The following is a 7107-nucleotide window of genomic DNA, read 5'->3' as shown; positions in this document are numbered from 1 at the left end:
TCTGTCTCTCTGTCTCTCTCTGTCTGTCTCTCTCTCTCTCTCTCTCTCTCTCTCTCTCTCTCTCTCTCTCTCTCTCTCACTCTCTCTCTCTCTAGTGCATATATCTCTACTCCATACCTCTATCTCTAGTTCATACCTCTCTCTCGTGCATATATCTTTACTCCATACCTCTCTCTCATTCATATTTCTCTCTTTCTTTAGTGCATACCTCTCTCTAGTGCATCTTTCTCTAGTTCATACCTCTCCATCTCTCTCTCTCTCTCTCTCTCTCTCTCTCTCTCTCTCTCTCTCTCTCTCTCTATATATATATATATATATATATATATATATATATATATATATATATATATATATATATATATATATATATATATGCAATAAGATCACAGTAAACAGGTGATTTCAGAATATGCAAAACAACCACTGTGGAAAAATAAGAGAAATTCCAAGCGCATTCGTGACTACTCACAGTCACGAAAGCGCTTGGAATTTCTCTATTTTTTCACAGTGGTTGTTTTGCATATATATATATATATATATATATATATATATATATATATATATATATATATATATATATATATATATATATATACACATACATATATACACACATATATATACACACACACACATGGTGCATACCCCTCTCCCAGTCTCTAGTGTCTCTAGTGCATACCTCTCTTGCTCTAGTGCATACCTCTCTTGCTCTCTCTCTTTTCCGTTATCATACTGCCATTGGTTTAACATAATTGGCTAAACTCGCAGTATGCTGCTATAATACTCTCGAGGGTGGTTGTATTGCACGAACAATCAGCTAGCTATGTTCCCTGTCATTCTTTGTCACACAGAATGGATTGTATACATGAAGTAAGGAAATTTCTGGGCTCTAGTAGGAGGTGGTTAGAGGGATTTTCGGTAGATACAGAAGCTTAGAAGGTTTTGTTATAACAGATTCGGAGTTGCCATTACGGGTAAATTACCATCTCCTAGTGTTACAAAATGCGATATCTAGAAGGTCAGCTTATTGATCCCCCTCTAGCATCTAGCATGTTTCTGCTTTTGTAACAGCTTGTCAGAAAGTATTCTGGGCCATTTATCCTTTAAAGTTATGATAAATTTTAATAGTGCTTCAGAATTGCAACTGATAGGATACTAGCTAACTAAATAAAGTTGAGGTGTTTATTAACAAAGTTGTCTAGGTGGACAAAATCAAAGTAAATGAATTTGATATAATTTAGGATGTAAGCTCCTACACTTCTCTTATAGTGCATATAGTAGTATAGTGCTGAAGGCACATTTCATATCAGTATGACTCTTAAGTACCGTCTGTTACGCTATTATCAGTTATAAAAATTACTAGCGTATACAAGCGTGTGTGTGTGAGAATGTGTGTATGTGCTCAAAGTTGTTCGTTATGTCTCAGTAAGACTAGACTAGACTTAGACATAAACAGTGACTGACGAAACGTCCTCAGATAGTCTACTTTCTTGACCAACGAGGCAATCATAACAGCGTGCTTGAACAGTATGACGAACGATTCGCCAAACAATAATAATCTACAAAGCAGCAGCACGGAGTCAGGAGCGAGACAAAATAACGACCCTAACTGGGGACTATCAGCTGATCCACCATGAAAGTCATAAAAATCCCCGGCTACGACGGTGCCTAGATGCCACACAAAATAGGTCAGAAGCTTTAGCTTAGAACCTGGGTTGACTGAGAGTGCTGGTATGACACACAACTCAGAAAAACGTCAAAAATCACTAAGTCTGAATAATGTTCTGTGAAGAGTTACAAGAAGTATATTTCGACTCACCAACGAAATCATACTACACCAAAACAGAGTTTAATTAACGAACAGACAGAGTCGGGAAGAATGCTTCCAGGACTACGAGCAGATGGAGAGTGCGGTGCTTGTCGAGTGATGACCATCTATGGAGAGAGCAGTTTACCAGTGCAGACAGCCAACCACAACTCTCGAACAGTGAGCATGCAGTGTAAATGTTGTATCCTACCTTATGACATAGCTAAGTCAAATAACACTATAAAGCAAGATATTTTAATTTTAGCTATGAATGAAAATATCATCAATATACAATTATATGAAAGATAATATGCATCAAATATGCATTATACATTGTGTTCCTTTCAGAGAGCGCAGCACTTAGGATGACCTATTCCCCAAACATTCCTTTTGATTATAATAATAATAAATAATATTCCCCAAACAACGCAAATTCAGTATATGCAGATACAGTGGAACCTCTGGTCACGACCATAATTCGTTCCAAAACTCTGGTCATGACCCGAACCTAATTTCCTCATTGGAGTGTATGTAAATACGATTAATCCGTTCCAGGCCCCTACGAAATGTATGTAAATATTGTTTTTTAAGATTTTTAAGCACAAAGTTCTTAATTATACCATAGAATGCACAGTGTAATAGTAAATTAAATGTAACAACCTTGAATAACACTGAGAAAACCTTGAAAAACAGAGAAAACTAACATTGCACAATTCCGTTGAAGGTCCCTACGAACTGTTCACTGTAAACAGTTTTTTTTAAGAGTTTTAAGAGACGTCTAATGGCTGAGAAGTGAACTCCGCTATTTATCGTCCGATTTCTTTAATTTTTAGTGTACGTTAAGAAGCATCTTTCCATCATACATTGCCCAAGTTTGAATAAGATAGCCCAACAAACAATTGAGAAAAAAAATATTTACCAAAAATCATATATGGCAAGCCCTAGCTGGGTACTGGCACTGCGAGAAGCTGTTGTGCACTACCTGCTGATAAAACAATGCTAATCCGAATTTATCACGGTCGTAATTACTGTAATTTATGAACAACATACTTCTGAGATAATCGACGAAAACGAACGTGCACAAAAAAAATAATCGAGGAAACAAATCACTCTGATTTTTTTTGGGTTATCCCAGGTTCTCTACACATATGCTGCTGTGTATGATAATCTATATAACTCTATTTGTGTATACCTGAATAAACTTACTTAAATAGTTTTATGGTGCATTATGAGTGTATATCACAGTTAGCACTGCACTACACTACGTTTTCTCTAATGTAAGTACCCAGGAGGGGATAAGAGGTTGGTACTTTATCCCTTATCCTCGAGTTCACAGTGAATGATCGCAAGTCTGACGAGACCGACTACAAAGCGAGGGTCTTTAGTTGGTGTACACAGATAACAGAAAATGGGGAAAATGGCGCGTGCAAAAAAAATTGCACAGAATGTGAAAATTGGGGCGGCTGAATTTGTTCGACACCCGATTATGTGTTCGTGACCAGATGCAAAAATTTGGCGAATTTTTTGGTCGTGAACCGATTTGTTCGTGTTCAGAAGCATTTGTGACCAGAGGTTCCCTTGTATCATCATTAGAAAAACTGCAGATTACATAGTGGGTGTGAACGGGTAGGCGCGTGTGTGTGTGTGTGTGTGTGTGTGTGTGTGTGTGTGTGTGTGTGTGTGTGTGTGTGTGTGTGTGTGTGTGTGTGTGGTTGGGTGTTTAGATGGGTGGTGGTGTGGGTGGGTAGCTGTGTGTATATAGGTGGATTTAGTGTAGGCGGGTGATAGTGAGGATGGATGGTGTATATATCTGTGTGGGTGTGGATATAGTCGTGGGTGTTTTGGTATGGGTGTGTGGGCTTGGGTGTGTTGTGGACGATGGTGTCTTGTTTACATGCGTGTACGGGTGTGAGCGCGAGTTTGTCTGTGGGCATGGGTATCTGGGTGTGTGGGCATGGGTATGTGGGTGTGTGGGCGTGTATGTGTGTGTAAGTATGGGGGCGTTACTGGTAATGCTTATAATTATTATGTTTGTTGTGAGGCTGTTAGTGAAACGTGGCTCTTTATTCCCGCAGGATAAATCTCACTCTCTCTCTCTCTCTCTCTCTCTCTCTCTCTCTCTCTCTCTCTCTCTCTCTCTCTCTCTCTCTCTCTCTCTCTCTCTCTCTCTCTCTCTCTCTCTCTCTCTCTCTCACATACACACACACACACACACACACACACACACATACATACATACACACACACACACACACACACACACACACACACACACACACACATACATACACACACACACACACACACACACACACACACACACACACACACACACACACACACACACACACACACACCCTACCCCTACAACCACATATAAGTGAGTATAGAGGAATTATTAGACATGTATCTGTCGACAAGCGCCTTTGACAAACGAGAAATAACACACAAGGTAAAAACAGTTATCCTGCATTAGTTCATGTAAAAATCTTTCCCAAGCTACATATTTATTATAGATAATTTAAAGGTACAATATGTACATATTTAATATTAAATGGTATACGGTAAACACATGCAAGAACTGCTAGTCACAGCTTTCTCTTTTCTTTTATCTTTTCTCTTCTCTCTTTCTCCTCTTTAATGTAATATTAATAATAATACTATAATCTCGTCTTTCTGTGCCACGCCCATAATCTAATTTTCTCTCTCCATTATTACATTTAACTCTCACCGTTCTTCCCCGCCTCTCCGTAACCTCTCCTTACCCTGTACCTTGTCATATCCCTTCCCTCCTCCTTCCCTACTCTCCCTTACCCCTGCACCTTGTCATATCCCTTCCCTACTCTCCCTTACCCCTGTACCTTGTCATATCCCTTCCCTCCTCCTTCCCTACTCTTCCTTACCCCTCTACTTTTTTCATATCCTTTCCTTCCTCCCTCCCTACTTTGCTATGCTCCCTTCGCTATAGAATGAATGCCAGAAGCCCCGGCCTCTGAATACCACCTTCACTTCACACCCTCCTCCCAACCCTACGGTTGTTTCCTACGCCCATTTCCATTCACTCCAAATTTACACAGCCTTTTTTTTTTTTTACCTCCGTCTCTGCTACATTCTTTCTACAGCTGTAAATACCACTCTTTCTTTTATCACTGCTATAGTATTTTCTAGTTTCTTTATTTCTTATTCCCTGCATAATGCTTACACCACACGTTGATCTCGTGTAAGAGTTTTCCACTTCCTGCAGCCTCCCACTTGCTGCAGCATTCAGAGAGCATACTGTACTTCACACCCGAACAAAAGCCTCCACACCACTTTACTTTGAATCATTTGCACTCTTAAAACCACTGACCAGTTTCGTTCTTTCCAGACTCCTCAACACTCCAGCAACTTTCTTTCCCGCTGCTAATGTTTACTTGACCTCGTCCTTCACAGATATAACTGCTGGTAAATTTACTCCCAGATATCTAAGGACTTCACTTCCTCTTTCCTTCTGCCTTACATTCACTTCAGCTCTTCTCTTGCCTTGCATTCTCATCTTTACTCTTATTTTTATAATTTTACTTCTTCTCTTTACCATACTCTTTTGCTACATAAATTTTTCATGTTTCCTTTTTTACACACCTTTCAAAAATCTCGACCAAATTCAGAATCTCTGAATAACGGTGTCACCTGCAAACAGAGGTTGGGACAGTCTACCCTTGAAATAGGTTCAATATGTTTGAGGACCGCATGTCATAATCATTCTAACATCTGCTTCTTTCACTCGAACCGTTCTCTTAATCACAGATATATCACTTTTATAAAGACAGTCAAATGGGAGACTGATGAAGACACCTTAAACACTGAAAATATGACATAGTTATGTCTACCGAGCTCTGCTGCTTCCCGTTTTCTGTTTTTCGCCTTTATGTTATATCTGTATGATTTCCTTTAGTTTGCACTGGAGAGTTTTAGCAGTCACGTGATTTGTCAGTCGATTTAAACTTGCCAGCCATTTAGGACGTCACTTCATGAACTTTTATTAGTAAGCATATGTGATAATCTCATGTTTTATATCATTATGCGCTGATCTCTCTCTCTCCTTACACTGGAAATTGTGTACAAGTATACAGAAGCCTTGAGAGACAACAGTACTCTGGGGCTGGGTAAGAAGCCAGCATCTGTGGCGTGCACCACGCCTCATCATACTGGTTGTAGTAAACATGACACAGCAATATTTGTGCTCAGTTACTTTTTAAGTCGTTGAAGGCTAAGCTAGGGTTTGTTTGTATAACTATGTGGTCTCATACTGTTATAATGTGGTATGTTGTAATTAGCTATCCTTAGTGACTAAAGGAGAACCTAACCAAACTGAGAAATTTGCTGCGAACCATATGTGAGAAATCTACCTAGATTTTTTATAAGAGTTAAGTGGATGGTTTGGTAGCATTTGGGGGTTGAGTGGATTGTTTGGATGTATATGGGAGTTTAGCGGATGATTTGTTAGCATATGAGAGTTGAGAGGATGGTTTGTCTCACACCATGTTAAACAGTTATGGAGTCATCAGTCTTAACTTAGTACCACAGTTGCTCTAGAGTGGATGAGTGTTAAAAATGTAAATATTCGCATAAAAATTGAGGCTAATGTAAATCTTCAAAGAACTGTATTTATTCAAACCATAAATCTTTAATAAAAAGAAAAAGGCGTGATAAAGGCTGACAGTAATAAAACAGCCTCGAATGGAAACTCTTAAGATTTTATTTCCTGAAGACTCGTGATACACTGGTTATTGTTATGCCTCCGGCTTGTTCTTCTGAGCTTAGCTGCAGGGTGTTCCGGGGGTCACCGCCCCCTCGGCCCGATTCATGACCATACAAATATTTGTTTTTATTTTCTGAGTCCAAGAAGAGGGAATTCAACCTCTGTCTTTTTCCGTTTTATCCGTAGTAAAATTTCAGAAGTTTCGTGAGTCATTATTTCCCGTCCCTGAATCCTTGTTTATTTTCCATGTCATAACTTACCTCGTCTAGGTGCTATTTCACGAGCCTCTTCCTATATTTTTTTTTCTAAACTTTGTTAAATAAGTCAGTAATTCCGATTCCTAATTCTGTGCCATCGTGCTTGTTTTCTTGTTTGGATAGAGGGAGACTTTAAGCCTTTCTTTCACATGTACAGCATTATCTCATTACCAGTGATGTTGAAGAGACACATTTCAGAAAAAGATTATATAGGGACAACGCTTCACTTTTTGTAGAGCTTAATAAAGTCATGTGACCTGATGAAATTCTAATACAGCAAAACACTGTTCCAACAATGTAGT

Source organism: Cherax quadricarinatus, chromosome 25, assembly GCF_038502225.1.
Source record: "Cherax quadricarinatus isolate ZL_2023a chromosome 25, ASM3850222v1, whole genome shotgun sequence".
NCBI classification, from domain to species: Eukaryota; Metazoa; Arthropoda; class Malacostraca; order Decapoda; family Parastacidae; genus Cherax; species Cherax quadricarinatus.
The sequence above is the reverse complement of the archived record's forward strand: the minus strand, read 5'-3'. Positions refer to the sequence as shown.